This window comes from Thalassophryne amazonica, chromosome 14 (assembly GCF_902500255.1).
Source record: "Thalassophryne amazonica chromosome 14, fThaAma1.1, whole genome shotgun sequence".
NCBI lineage: Eukaryota > Metazoa > Chordata > Actinopteri > Batrachoidiformes > Batrachoididae > Thalassophryne > Thalassophryne amazonica.
In genome coordinates, this window is record NC_047116.1 from 63,634,156 (window position 1) to 63,650,866 (window position 16,711).

General features: G+C 39.3%; 1 protein-coding gene across 1 annotated transcript in view; it reads left to right on the plus strand.

The window, feature by feature from the left end:
- The window catches only part of lrp1bb (low density lipoprotein receptor-related protein 1Bb), a 1,555,752-nt gene that overhangs the window by 929,320 nt on the left and 609,721 nt on the right, over positions 1–16,711 (plus strand). The gene's annotated exons all lie outside the window — the stretch shown is intronic.

The window sequence follows — 16,711 nt, forward strand, 5'->3', positions numbered from 1 at the left end:
AGGAGGAAACTATATATATATATATATATATATATATATATATATATATATATACTAGGGGTCAACCAATGTGGATTTTTAAGGGCCGATAACAACACCAATTATTGGCACGGTTTGGAGGCCAGTACCAATATTTGAGGTTGATATTAACTTCTGGTAAAAAGTGTCAAAAGGTGTCAAAATTTAGTATAACACACTCGTAACACAAAACCTTTTTAAATATATTGCAGCATGTTTAATTGACAAAACATTTCAACATGGCCCTCATACAAAAAGTACAAGGAGCGACAAATAACTTTACAACCCCAATTCCAATGAAGTTGGGACATTGCATGAAATGTAAATAAAAACAGATAAGATGATTTGCAAATCCTCATCAACCTATATTTAATTGAATACACCACAAAGATAAGCAAATTAATGTTCAAACTGATAAACTTTACTGTTTTGCTCATTTTGAGATGGATACCTGCAACACGTTTCAAAAAAGCTGGGAGAGTGGTATGTTTACCACTGTGTTACATCACCTTTCTTTCTAACAACACCCAATAAGTGTTTGGGAACTGAAGACACTAATTGTGAGTGTCATGACTGGGTATAAAATGAGCACCCCCAAAAGGCTCAGCCATTCACAAGCAAAGATGGTGCAAGGATCATCACTTTGTGAACAACTGAGTGAAAAATAGTCAAACAATTTAAGAACAATGTTTCTCTACGTTCACTTGCAAGGAATTTAGGGATTCCATCATCTACAGTCCATAATATAATCAGAAGATTCAGAGACTCTGGAGAACCTATGTCTTGTACTGTTACAAGTATTATTATTGCATATCTTTGCACACGCTGTTTGATGAACATTTTCCCATTTGCACCCATCTTGTGTTTTTTTAAGAGCTGACGTAACATGTGAATTTCTCCTCTGTGAGAGCAATAAAGTTTATCTTATCTTATCTTGTCTTATTTTATCTTAACGTTCTACACGTAAGCTACTTGTTGAAAATGAACATTGAATGCCCGTGACATTCGAACCTTGTGGAACTTGTGACATTGGAACCTTGTGGAACTCCATAATTAACCATAGTCTGTGAAGAATTAACAGGAAGCCAATGAAGAGAGGCCAATATGGGTGAAATATGCTCTCTCCTTCTACTCCCCGTCAGTACTCTAGCTGCAGCATTTTGAATTAACTGAAGGCTTTTCAGGGAACGTTTAGGACAACCTGATAATAATTAATTACAATAGTCCAGCCTAGAGGAAATAAATGCATGAATTAGTTTTTCAGCATCACTCTGAGACAAGACTTTTCTAATTTTAGAGATATTGCGCAAATGCAAAAAAGCAGTCCTAAATATTTGCTTAATATGCGCATTGAAGGACATATCCTGATCAAAAATGACTCCAAGATTTCTCACAGTATTACTAGAGGTCAGGGTAATGCCATCCAGAGTAAGGATCTGGTTAGACACCATGTTTCTAAGATTTGTGGGGCCAAGTATAATAACTTCAGTTTTATCTGAATTTAAAAGCAGAAAATTAGAGGTCATCTATGTCTTTATGTCTGTAAGACATTCCTGCAGTTTAACTAATTGGTGTGTGTCCTCTGGCTTCCTGGATAGATAAAGCTGGGTATCATCTGTGTAACAATGAAAATTTAAGCAATGCTTTCTAATAATACTGCCTAAGGGAAGCATGTATGAAGTGAATAAAATTGGTCCTAGCACAGAACCTTGTGGACCTCCATAATTAACCTTAGTCTGTGAAGAAGACTCCCCATTTACATGAACAAATTGTAATCTATTAGATAAATATGATTCAAACCACCGCAGCACAGTGCCTTTAATACCTATGGCATGCTCTAATCTCTGTAATAAAATTTTATGGTCAACAGTATCAAAAGCAGCACTGAGGTCTAACAGGAAAAGCACAGAGATGAGTACACTGTCTGAGGCCATAAGAAGATAATTTGTAACCTTCACTAATACTATGATGTACTATGATGAATTCTAAAACCTGACTGAAACTCTTCAAATAGACCATTCCTCTGCAGATGATCAGTTAGCTCTTTTACAACTACCCTTTCAAGAATTTTTGAGAGAAAAGGAAGGTTGGAGATTGGCCTATAATTAGCTAAGATAGCTGAGTCAAGTGATGGCTTTTTAAGTAATGGTTTAATTACTGCCACCTTAAAAGCCTGTGGTACATAGTCAACTAATAAAGATAGATTGATCATATTTAAGATCGAAGCATTAATTAATGGTAGGGCTTCCTTGAGCAGCCTGGTAGGAATGAGGTCTAATAGACATGTTGATGGTTTGGAGGAAGTGACTAATGAAAGTAACTCAGACAGAACAATCAGAGAGAAAAAGTCTAACCAAATACCAGCATTACTGAAAGCAGTCGAACTTAAAGATATGTCTTTGGGATGGTTATGAATATTTTTTTATCTAATAGTTAAAATTTTATTTGCAAAGAAAGTCATGAAGTCATTACTAGTTAAAGTTAAAGGAATACTCAGCTCAATAGAGCTCTGACTCTTTGTCAGCCTGGCTAATGTGCTGAAAAGAAACCTGGGGTTGTTCTTATTTTCTTCAGTTAGTGATGAATAGTAAGATGTCCTAGCTTTACGGAGGGCTTTTTCATAGAGCAACAGACTCTTTTTCCAGGCTAAATGAAGATCTTATAAATTAGTGAGACACCATTTCCTCTCCAGCTTACAGGTTATCTGCTTTAAGCTGCGAGTTTGTGGGTTATACCACGGAGTCAGGCACTTCTGATTTAAGGCTCTCTTTTTCAGAGGAGCTACAGCATCTAACGTTGTGCTCAATGAGGATGTAAAGCTATTGACGAGATAATCTGTCTCACTCACAGAGTTTAGGTAGCTACTCTGCACTGTGTTGGTATATGGCATTGAGGAACATAACAAAGAAGGAATCATATCCTTAAACCTAGTTACAGTGCTTTCAGAAAGAATTCTACTGTAATGAAACTTATTCCACACTGCTGGGTAGTCCATTAAAGTAAATGTAAATGTTATTAAGAAATGATCAGACAAAAAGGGATTTTCGGGGAATACTGTTAAGTCTTCAATTTCTATGCCATATGTCAGAACAAGATCTAAAGTGTGGCTAAGGTGGTGGGTGGGCTCATTTACATTTTGAGTGAAGCCAACTGAGTCTAATAATAGATTAAATGCAGTGTTGAGGCTGTCATTCTCAGCATCTATGTGGATGTTAAAATCACCCACTATAATTATCTTATATGAGCTAAGCACTAAGTCAGACAAAAGGTCTGAAAAATCACAAAGAAACTCACAGTAATGGCCAGGTGGACGATAGATAATAACAAATAAAACTGTTTTTTGAGACCTCCAATTTGGATGGACAAGACTAAGAGTCAATCTTTCAAATGAATTAAAGCTCTGTCTGGGTCTTTGATTAATTAATAAGCTGGAGGGGAAGATTGCTGCTAATCCTCCCCCTCGGCCTGTGCTACGAGCATTCTGACAGTTAGTGTGACTCGGTGGTGTTGACTTATTTAAACTAACATATTCATCCTGCTGTAACCAGGTTTCTGTAAGGCAGAATAAATCAATACGTTGATCAATTATTATATCATTTACTAACAGGGACTTAGAAGACAGAGACCTAATGTTTAATAAACCACATTTAACTGTTTTAGTCTGTGGTGCAGTTGAAGGTGCTATATTATTTTTTCTTTTTGAATTTTTATGCTTAAATAGATTTTTACTGGATGTTGGTTGTCTGGGAGCAGGCACCGTCTCTACGGGGATGGGGTATTGGGGGGATGTCAGGGGGAGAGAAGCTGCAGAGAGGTGTGTAAGACTACATCTCTGCTTCCTGGTCCCAACCCTGGATAGTCACAGTTTGGAGGGTTTAAGAAAATTGGCCAGATTTCTAGAAATGAGAGCTGCTCCATCCAACGTGGGATGGATGCTGTCTCTCCTAACAAGACCAGGTTTTCCCCAGAAGCTTTGCCAATTATCTATGAAGCCCACCTCATTTTTTGGGCACCACTCAGACAGCCAGCAATTCAAGGAGAACATGCAGCTAAACATGTCAGTCCCGGTCTGATTGGGGAGGGGCCCAGAGAAAACTACAGAGTCCGACATTGTTTTTGCAAAGATATACACCGATTCAATGTTACTTTTAGTGACCTCCGATTGGCGTAACCGGGTGTCGTTACTGCCGACGTGAATTACAATCTTACCAAATTTACACTTAGCCTTAGCCAGCAGTTTCAAATTTCCTTCAATGTCGCCTGCTCTGGCCCCTGGAAGACAATTGACTATGGTTGCTGGTGTTGCTAACAACACATTTCTCAAAACAGAGTCGCCAATAACCAGAGTTTGATCCTCGGCGGGTGTGTCGCCGAGTGGGGAAAAACAGTTAGAAATGTGAACGGGTTGGTGGTGTACAAGGGGCTTCTGTTTAGGACTACGCTTCCTTCTCACAGTCACCCAGCCGGCCTGCTTTCCCAGCTGCTCGGGATCTGCTGGTGGACAGCTAACGGCGGCTAATCTACCTTTGTCCGCACCAATTACAGGGGCCTTGCTAGCTGTAGGATTTTCCAAGGTGCGGAGCCGAATCTCCAATTCGCCCAGCCTTGCCTCCAAAGCTACGAATAAGCTACACTTATTACAAGTACCATTACTGCTAAAGGAGGCCAAGGAATAACTAAACATTTCACACCAAGAGCAGAAAAGTGCGGGAGAGACAGGAGAAGCCGCCATGCTAAACCGGCTAAGAGCTGGTAGCTGCGCTAAGCTAGTGGATTCCTAAAAACACACAAAGTGAATAATGTGTAAATAATTTAGAGGTGATTCAGCAGAGGGAGTGCTTTAGTTAAGGCACGTGAAGATTACACTGTGAAACAAATTGTTATCTAGTTATCTAGATCAATCTAACTACGCAGATTAAAACAGCTAACAGATACAGCAGAACACCGCTGTGCTCCGGAACAGGAAGTGATACAATACCGCAGTGAGAGCCAACCACCAGTAGAGGCAAGCAAGAGTCAGAGTTCTGTGACTTCTAATGAACACTTTCGAAAGAAATTGTCAGTTTTCACAGTTCGTAGCTACATCAACAAGCGCAAGTTAAAACTCTACCGTGCAAAGTGAAAGCCATACGTCAACAACATCCAGAAATGCAGCTCATTTGAAATGGACAGACACAAGGTGGAAAAGTGTGCTGTGGTCTGAGGAGTACACATTTCAAATTGTTTTTGGAAATCATGGACGTCGTGTCCTCTGGACAAAAGAGGACAGAGACCATCCAGATTGATACTAGCACAAAGTTCAAAAGCCAGCATCTGTGATGGTATTGGGGTGTGTTAGTGCCCATGGCATGGCAAGACAATGCCAAGCCACATTCTGCATGTGTTACAACAGTGTGGCTTTATAGTAAAAGAGTGCGGGTACTAGACTGGCCTGCCTGCAGTCCAGACCTGTCGCCCTTTGAAAATGTGTGGCGCATTATGAAGCGTAAAATACAACAGAGACTCAGGACTGTGGAACAACTGAAGTCGTACATCAAGCAAGAATTGAAAAGAATTCCACCTACAAGCTTCAACAATTTGTGTCCTCAGTTCCCAAACGCTTATTGAGTGGTGTTAGAAGGAAATGTGATGTAACACAATGGTAAACATACCACTGTCCTTGCTTTTTTGAAACATGTTGCAGGCATTCATTTCAAAATGAACAAATATTTTCACAAAAACAATAAAGTTTATCAGTGTCAACTTTAAATATCTTGCCTTGGTGGTGTATTCAAATGAATATAGGTTGAAGAGGATTTGCAAATCATTGTATTCTGTTTTTATTTGCATTTTAAACAATGTCCCAACTTCATTGGAATGGGGCTTGTAGACTGGCCGGCCAGACTGTTGAACAACTGAAGTCGTACATCAAGCAAGAACGGGAAAGCATTCTACCTACAGAGCTTCAACAATTAGTGTCCTCAGTTCTCAAACACTTATTGAGTGTTGAGCAAAAACAAAGAGTTCACCGCGCTTCTGTATAACGGTGAAAGAAAGGAGATGTACAGTGGACAGTACAGTGTACCATGTGCGGGTACCATGTGTGTTTATGGTGGAAAACAAGTATTTGGTCACTAACAAAAATTCAACTCAGTACTTTGTAACATAATCTTTGTTGGCAGTGACAGAGGTCAAACGTTTCCTGTAAGTCTTCACCAGGTTTGCACACACTGTAGCTGGTATTTTGGTCCATTCCTCCATGCAGATCTCCTCTAGAGCACTGATGTTGTGGGGCTGTTGCTGGACAACACGGACTTTCACGGACTCCCTCAACAAATTTTCTATGGGGTTGAGTTCTGAAGACTGGCTTGGCCATTCCAGGACCTTGAAATGCTTTTTACGGAGGCACTCCTTTGGTGCCTGAGCAGTGTGTTTGGCATCATTGTCATGCTGGAAGACCCAGCCACATTGCATCTTCAATGCTGTCACTGATGGAAGGAGGTTTTGGCTTAAAATCTCACGATACATGGCCACGTTCATCTTCCCTTAACATGGATCAGTCGTCCTGTCCCCTTTGCAGAAAAACAGCCCCAAAGCATGATGTTTCCACCCCCATGCTTCACAGTAGGTATGGGGTTCTTGGAATGCAACTCAGCATTCTTCTTCCTCCAAACATGACGAGTTGAGTTTTAACCAAAATGTTCTACTTTGATTTCATCTGACCACATGATATTCTCCCAATCCTTTTCTGGATCATCCACATGCTCTCTCTTTGGCAAACTTCAGATGGGCCTAGACATGTGCTGGCTTAAGCAGGGGGACACGCCTACCACTGCAGGATTTGACTCGCTCTCTGCGTAGTGTGTAGCCTTTGTTACTTTGGTCCCAGCTCTCTGCAGGTCATTCATCAGGTCCCGCCATGTAGTTCTGGGATTTTTGTTCACCGTTCTCATGATCATTTTGACCCCACAGGATGACATCTTGCTTGGAGCCCCAGATCGAGGGAGGTTATCTGTGGTCTTGTATGTCTTCCATTTTCTTACAATTGCTCCCACAGTTGATTTATTCACACCAACCTGCTTGACTATTGTAGATTCACTCTTCCCAGCCTGGTGCACAGCGACAATTTTCTTCCTGGTGTCCTTCGACAGCTCTTTGGTCTTGGCCATGGTTGAGTTTGGAGTCTGACTGTTTGAGGCTGTGGATAGGTGTCTTTTATACAGATAATGAGTTCCAACAGGTGTCATTAATACAGGTAACAGGTGGAGGACAGAAGAGCTTATTAAAGAAGAACACAGGTCTGTGAGAGCCAGAAATCTTGCTTGTTTGTGGGTGACCAAATCATTATTTTCCACCATAATTTTCAAATAAATTCTTTAAAAATCCTACAATGTGATTTTCTGGATTTTTTTTTTCTAATTTTGTCTCTCACAATTCAAGTGTATTTATGTTGAAAATTATAGACCTCTCTTATCTTCCTAAATACTAGAGCTTGCACAGTCAGGGACTGACTAAATACTTTTTGCCCCACTCTGACACAATGGTAATCATACCACTGTCCCGGCTTTTTTGAAATGTGTTGCAGGCATCCATTTCAAAATGAGCAAATATTTGCACAGAAACAATCAAGTTTATCAGTTTGAACATTAATTTGTTTGTCTTTGTCGTGTATTCAACTGAATATAGGTTGAAGAGTATTTGCAAATCATTGTATTCTGTTTTTATTTACATTTTACTCAACACCCAACTTCATTTGAATTGGGGTTGTATGTCAGTCTGTGGGACTGCAGTCTTCAGCACTAACAGGCTGACCTTGGGACTTTGCTACAAAACAGGAATCAACCATTCATAGTTTGACAAAATACATGATTTTCTCCGAAAGTAAAGCAACTCTTGATCATTTGCCTCCTATTCCGTCACTTGATGTGTATCAAATTGAGTTGGTAACATAATATAAATCTCTTTGCATTTTAATGGACAATTGTTTATCTTTTAAGCTCCACATACAAACATTGACTCAGATTGAAGTTAAAACTTGGTTTTTACTTTCGTATTAAATCTTGTTCATCTTTTGAAGCCCACAAGAAACTTGTCACTGCAACTTTTATGTCTGTTCTTGATTATGGTGATGTTATTTATATGAATGCCTCCACTGAATTTTTGCATGCTTTGGACACTATTTTTCACGGGGCACTGTGTTTTATTACAAACATGAGGTCACTGACTCAGCATTGTTTATGTACGCCCGGTTGGGGTGGCCATCTCTGGCGTTTCACAGACTAAAACATTGGTATCTTCTGATTTATAAGTTTATTATTGGAACTGTTCCTCCATATTTGCAAAGACTCGTTGAACAGAGGTGCTACGGCAACTACAGCTTGCATTCCCAGGACATTCTCTTGCTTTCAGTGCCCAGAGTACACACTGAGATGGAGAAAAAGGCCTTTAAGTTTGCAGCGCCACACTCTAGGAGTGAACTCCAAAATGAGTTTAGGCTGAAAGAGCTAGTGCCATTAAATACTTTTAAATCACTCTTGATGGATCTTGAAACAAAGTCTCTGACTTGTTGATGTTTTACCTGATTATATTATCTCATTCAAGTGTTTGTTTTCAGTGTAAATGTAAATGTGTATGTAACTCTGCTCTGCCTTTTGGCCAGGACACTCTTCAAAAAGAGATTCTTAATCTCAATGAGTTCACCCTGGTTCAATAAAGGTTAAATAAAATTAAAAGAGTGGTATGAGCTAATAGTCCCTCAGTGCTTGAAGTAAGGGGCCATTTGCTCCATATGGTGGCTACTCCTCAGACATCAGTTGGTCTATGTCTAGCAGAAAAAAATTAAAATAAGATTCATAATGTTTTGTAATCTACTGTAAGAGTGACAACTTGAGGCAGTTTAACTTAAATTATGCAGATTTCATATTTCCGATATTTCATGTCATTTTATGTTATGTATAGGTCATACATAACAGTTAAAAAGTTAAAAACACATTCATTTGATGGACATAGCATTTGCTCCCTTCTTCAAAACTATATCACATTGTTAAATGGGGCTCTGATGGGGCTCTCTGCCTCACTGGATAAAAGTGTGTAAATGTTAATTTACACACAGTGGGCCTCATGTATCATTGTGCGTACGGCGATATTTGAGCATATATGGGGTGTACGCCAAAACGGCTGCGCTACTTGGCATTTATCAATGTGGTCGTTGGCGTACGCTGCGCTGAAAATATACACCAGGTCGAGAGGTGGTGTAAATTATACGCCAAAATGAACAAGCGCTGGAATCCACATAAAAATGAAGATGATCAACATGATAAACAGTGCCATTATACAAATCAATGCATATGTTACATAAATAACACTTTCCTGATTATACTACATAATAATCAATACAAATCCAGCTTTTGCAGGATTGTTGGTCTCGAGGACGATCCGTGGCCACAGCGCTGACTGCAAAGAAAGCGCTGCTCGTCTTTTTCTCCAGACATCGAGCCTGGAGCCAGAGCAGCGCTGAGCTTAACTTTATGTGGTGTGATCGTTTTAGACAATGAAATTGATAATTACAACTGTAGTGTTCTCATTCCCTTCGCCCGTGCTGCAATCAGGTTGTGTCATCTCCATTCGTTTGCCACAATAAAATAAATAAAGAAATACATTTTAAGAATAAAGAAATCCAAAAAATTAGGCGTGTCTTATTAATTGAGTGAGCAAATATCCACATGTCAATAATTCTTGACATGTGAAAAGAGAATACAGTGGTCCCTCGCTATAACACGGTTCACCTTTCGCTGCCTCATCGTTTCGCGGATTTCTTTAGTCCAATTTTGCATGCCTTTTTTACAGTGCATTGTGGTCTGCGTGTGTGTTTATAAGAATATTCTCGCCCAGAAGAAAAAAGAGCGCCAACAACTACTTATAACTGTGTTTGTCACTGGGAAACAGACACCTGCAGCCAGGTGTGAGTGGAAAAAGGCGCAGCGCCAGGACGCAGAAGCGCGATCTGTGAAATACTGGTCAGCCACTATTAATAATTTCTTATGTGTCCAACCTCGTACGTTGATCGTTAAAATTAAATTTGTTAGTTCTAAAAGCCATCATAATTATTTATAGGAAAACATTCTATTTTTATTTCTCAAACAAATGTTTGGGCCTGAAAACAGGTTGGTCTTATTTTTGTAATAAGGTTTGAACTTTGAGAGTGTTTACACACGAGAGAAAAGTGAGAAAATGTTCATGCCTGATTGAGAAAGTGTATAAAGTGGTTTTACAGCTTTGAAACGTCTATAATAATTGTAAAAAAAAATGCTGACTACGTCGCAGTTTTGCGTATTACGGGCTATTTTTTAGAACGTAACTCCTGCGATAAACAAGGGACCATTGTAACACTTTTTTGATTATACTACAAAACAACTGATACGACGGCCGCTTTTGATGCTCTATTGGCACGCGTCGTGATTGGTGGAGTTCTTTTTCTTTGCCGTCTTCCTGGCTTCCATGTCGTAAAATGAGGGTGTGTCTGAAGCAGAGTCTGAATATTTATGGGCGTGTTTATTATAATTCCGATTGTTTTCACCCGCCACATTTATCAAGGTCACGTCAGGCGTACGCCGGAAATGGGCAGGTGCGCACTGCTTGATACATGTCACGGCAACTTTGGTGTACTTCAAATTTACACTGTAACTTTGATACATGAGGCCCAGTAAATGAGAGCAAGAGTGAGAGGAAGAGAGTATAAATGTAAATTTACACACAGTAGCATTAATCCAGTGAGACAGAATTGTGTCAGGCAGTTTTTCTGTTATCTTGACTTTTTTTTTTTCAACATTTTTGAGGGGGATTGTGAGTGAGAGTGAGATTTTTCAACAATATAACCCCTTTAAGATGCATATCGGATAGACAATATTCAAGTGATCTGATGATACTACCTGCTTGGGGTCTGTAAAAAACACAGCTTGTAATGGATCGCAGTTATTAAATTTCATTTAATTTTGATTTCTTTAGCGTATTGGTATTTGTCTTTTTGGATTTTTGTTCATCATAAGAAAATAGATGGATTATTGCTATGAACTGTTGAGTTTCCTGTAAAATCACACAGAGCTCAGCTGAAGACGGGCTGTGGTAGGAAAGCAGGACAGCAGCCAGCACGTCATTTTCAAACCTTGAGCAGTGTGTCAGCTACTGGCAAGTCAATAGTCTATTGATGACGCTCATTACTGAAAAATGTCCCTGCTGGCCATGTTTGGTTTCATCTCCATGGTGACAAATGTGACAAAGTGCATTTGCTGACATCAATCTATAGATTACCCCCCGCCCCGCACCCACCCACTGCCACAACTACTTCTGGAAAAAAAAAAAAAATGCTTCTGTGTTTTACTTGGCCTTACTGTTGTTTAATGGATAAGATACTGAATAAACTGAAAGGTACTGAAGCTTATCACCATTTTGTAAATTATATCCATCATTTATTAATGCTTCTCTTGTTCAGAGTGATAGAAAAGATGGAGCTTATCCCTGCACATATTGGATGAGAGGAGGAGTTTCACTGACTTTTTTGATGTTGTTGGCTGATTATTGATGTGGGCTTCTGGGTCACGGTGTTGTGTAATTTAGCCAGTCAACATTAATGAGCATTAATTAAACACTGGCTACACTCTTTTGTCTGATCCATGACAGCTTGTTTAGTCAGTCTGCTGTGCTTGATATAGTTAAGACTACCCCAAAGCAAGATCATGGATAAAACAATGAAGTGCTACAGTAACAAGGTCTAGTCCCCTTACTGCTTAGGAAGCACTAAAAATGTTCTGCAAACATTGTTCTGTTGCAGGTTGTCTACAGCTGGGGGCAATGTGTAGTGAAGAAGCTTTTTTTTTTCTTGACTGCAAAATGCTGCTGAGCTTAATACATTATCCTCTTAATTAGCTTACTGCAGTAATTCAACCAAAACTGTCAGCTGCAGCTGGAATTGATGTAATTGATGGAAGTGGCATTTCATGTGCAAAAAGCATGCTGTAGTTTCTTCAAAAGAAAGTGATGGTGTGATTGTAATACTGTGTGCCTTTTTTTATTGTTATCATTTTGTGTCTGTGCTGATGTTTGTCGAAGCTGCATGTGAAAATTTGAAGTGAAAGCACTGTTTGTGACACAAACTGATTCATCCAGGTTCCTCCGGCTCTCTTGTAATTAGATTGTTTGGAGGTAAACGTGAGTGCTTCTGTTTAAAAGGTGCGAGTGATCCATCAGCCTCGACTTGCCTGGAATCAATCTATCGTTTGAGGTGGAAACTGAATATGATGTGCCACAAGTGAGCAATGACAGGTAGCCAGTGCTCGCCGTGGTATCAAATTAACACAGGGAGCAAAGCTAATTTAGGCTTGCATGCCCTTTAGTGCCAACTGTTTTGTAAACTCTATGTAAACTGTCATTTTCACTTGTAGGAGTTTGTCTGACTGCTGAAAATGAGTTTAAGGATGGAGGATGTATGGGCCCCTTCATACATAATACGGAAGATTCAGAAACCAGAAGAAAATCTGCAAGCCAAAAACAAAATGGGGAACAACAAAACATTCCACCTACTGTTGGGATGGACACACAGTTGGACAGGCCTGCACGATACTGCGGCGATAGTTGAGATATACTTTATTGATCTCACAGTGGAGAAATTATGTTTACACTCTAGTTACCTCAGACAGCAATTAGTCCACAATTATTACTTGTTTACCATAATAATGGCACACATCAAAATTAAAGACAGCACATACACATTTGACATTGTTTATGTGCACTAAGTTTGAAGAAGTCTGTTATTGAGGCAAGTGGATGAAGGCCACGCAGCAACCCTGAGATGCACCGCCGTTGGCTTGGGGGGAGTAACGGGGGCTGCAGCTAAAACTGCACCACCCCCACAGAAGGGGAAAGGAGTGACATGAGCAGGCGCCGGTGTGGAGAATGTTGATGGGAGATAGGAGGGGGTGGGGGGCGTTAATGGAGGATGCTTCAGTCCTGTGAAAAGAGTTTATTGTCTCTGTGAGTTGAGATAAGAAACCCCCAAATGATCCCCAGGCCGAAGAAATTCCTCTGGAGGAAAACAGTCGGGCAATTTGACCTTCAGGCTGGATAAGCCTGTAATGTTATGGCTTGAGCAGTGAAACAGTTTAACAGTTCAACTTGAACAACCAAATCCCAATTATGAATTAAGTATATTCCCATTTATGAATTAAGAATATTCACCGGCCTCTGAAATCTTCAACTTCAACTGCAAGGCACGCATCTGCTCCAAGATGTCATCCAATTTGCGTCTGAGTTCAAGAGTTATTGCAGTCTGAGATTGCACTGCCTTGCCAACCTCATTAATCATGATGGACACGCGAGGGGCCGTGGTTCTTGATACCGCCGTCTAATTATAGTGGGCGATTTTAACATCCACACAGATGCTGAGAATGACAGCCTCAACACTGCATTTAATCTATTATTAGACTCAATTGGCTTTGCTCAAAATGTAAATGAGTCCACCCACCACTTTAATCATATCTTAGATCTTGTTCTGACTTATGGTATGGAAATTGAAGACTTAACAGTATTCCCTGAAAACTCCCTTCTGTCTGATCATTTATTAATAACATTTACATTTACTCTGATGGACTACCCAGCAGTGGGGAATAAGTTTCATTACACTAGAAGTCTTTCAGAAAGCACTGTAACTAGGTTTAAGGATATGATTCCTTCTATATGTTCTCTAATGCCATATACCAACACAGTGCAGAGTAGCTACCTAAACTCTGTAAGTGAGAAAGAGTATCTCGTCAATAGTTTTACATCCTCATTGAAGACAACTTTGGATGCTGTAGCTCCTCTGAAAAAGAGAGCTTTAAATCAGAAGTGCCTGACTCTGTGGTATATCTCACAAACTCGCAGCTTAAAGCAGATAACCCATAAGTTAGAGAGGAAATGGCGTCTCACTAATTTAGAAGATCTTCACTTAGCCTGGAAAAAGAGTCTGTTGCTCTATAAAAAAGCCCTCCGTACAGCTAGGACATCTTACTACTCATCACTAATTGAAGAAAATAAGAACAACCCCAGGTTTCTTTTCAGCACTGTAGCCAGGCTGACAAAGAGTCAGAGCTCTATTGAGCCGAGTATTCCTTTAACTTTAACTAGTAATGACTTCATGACTTTCTTTGGTAATAAAATTTTAACTATTAGAGAAAAAATTACTCATAACCATCCCAAAGACGTATCGTTATCTTTGGCTGCTTTCAGTGATGCCGGTATTTGCCGGTTAGACTTTTTCTCTCCGATTGTTCTCTCTGAGTTATTTTCATTAGTTACTTCATCCAAACCATCAACATGTCTATTAGACCCCATTCCTACCAGGTTGCTCAAGGAAGCCCTACCATTATTTAATGCTTCGATCTTAAATATGATCAATGTATCTTTATTAGTTGGCTATGTACCACAGGCTTTTAAGGTGGCAGTAATTAAACCATTACTTAAAAAGCCATCACTTGACCCAGCTATCTTAGCTAATTATAGACCAATCTCCAACCTTCCTTTTCTCTCAAAAATTCTTGAAAGGGTAGTTGTAAAACAGCTAACTGATCATCTGCAGAGGAATGGTCTATTTGAAGAGTTTCAGTCAGGTTTTAGAATTCATCATAGTACAGAAACAGCATTAGTGAAGGTGACAAATGATCTTCTTATGGCCTCAGACAGTGGACTCATCTCTGTGCTTGTTCTGTTAGACCTCAGTGCTGCTTTTGATACTGTTGACCATAAAATTTTATTACAGAGATTAGAGCATGCCATAGGTATTAAAGGCACTGTGCTGCTGTGGTTTGAATCATATTTATCTAATAGATTACAATTTGTTCATGTAAATGGGGAATCTTCTTCACAGACTAAGGTTAATTATGGAGTTCCACAAGGTTCTGTGCTAGGACCAATTTTATTCACTGCTTCCCTTAGGCAGTATTATTAGACGGCATTGCTTAAATTTTCATTGTTACGCAGATGATACCCAGCTTTATCTATCCATGAAGCCAGAGGACACACACCAATTAGCTAAACTGCAGGATTGTCTTACAGACATAAAGACATGGATGACCTCTAATTTCCTGCTTTTAAACTCAGATAAAACTGAAGTTATTGTACTTGGCCCCACAAATCTTAGAAACATGGTGTCTAACCAGATCCTTACTCTGGATGGCATTACCCTGACCTCTAGTAGTACTGTGAGAAATCATTTTTGATCAGGATATGTCATTCAATGCACATATTAAACAAATATGTAGGACTGCTTTTTTTGCATTTACGCAATATCTCTAAAATTAGAAAGGTCTTGTCTCAGAGTGATGCTGAAAAACTAATTCATGCATTTATTTCCTCTAGGCTGGACTATTGTAATTCATTATTATCAGGTTGTCCTAAAAGTTCCCTGAAAAGCCTTCAGTTAATTCAAAATGCTGCACCCATATTGGCCTCTCTTCATTGGCTTCCTGTTAATTCTAGAATAGAATTTAAAATTCTTCTTCTTACTTATAAGGTTTTGAATAATCAGGTCCCATCTTATCTTAGGGACCTCATAGTACCATATCACCCCAATAGAGCACTTCACTCTCAGACTGCAGGCTTACTTGTAGTTCCTAGGGTTTGTAAGAGTAGAATGGGAGGCAGAGCCTTCAGCTTTCAGGCTCCTCTCCTGTGGAACCAGCTCCCCATTCAGATCAGGGAGACAGACACCCTCTCTACTTTTAAGATTAGGCTTAAAACTTTCCTTTTTGCTAAAGCTTATAGTTAGGGCTGGATCAGGTGACCCTGAACCGTCCCTTAGTTATGCTGCTATAGACTTAGACTGCTGGGGGGTTCCCATGATGCACTGAGTGTTTCTTTCTCTTTTTGCTCTGTATGCACCACTCTGCATTTAATCATTAGTGATTGATCTCTGCTCCCCTCCACAGCATGTCTTTTTCCTGGTTCTCTCCCTCAGCCCCAACCAGTCCCAGCAGAAGACTGCCCCTCCCTGAGCCTGGTTCTGCTGGAGGTTTCTTCCTGTTAAAAGGGAGTTTTTCCTTCCCACTGTCACCAAGTGCTTGCTCACAGGGGGTTGTTTTGACCATTGGGGTTTTTACGTAATTATTGTATGGCCTTGCCTTACAATATAAAGCGCCTTGGGGCAACTGTTTGTTGTGATTTGGCGCTATATAAATAAAATTGATTGATTGATTGATTGATTAAACAAAAATAAATAACTGAATTCTGTTGGGTAAACTACATCATGGTTTTAGAAGATTTTACTCTTGATTGATTCTTTATTCACTGATTATTATGCTGTTTGTTGTCTTTCTGAAATCATGCATTGAGCGGTTAGCCAACAAAAGAATCATGTCTATTTTAATCTGTGAAGATTGGTTACTTTATTTACTGCATTTTAATTAAATAAAAGAAGTAAATTTTAATTCACATAAATTTCATTTATTGATTTACTTAATCAGATTATTTACATGAGGGAATTTCTAATTTACTGTAATTTACTCTATTGATGGCATAGTAATAAAAAAAAACAAAGACAAAAACTGAATAAATCATTTATTCAGAAATATGTGGGCATTTAAGACATTTGTCCTGTACATAAAAAATATTGTTGCACAAGAATGGCTGACATTACACAATATAAAATACATATTCATATTCAAATAATAATGAGAAATTTATTTGG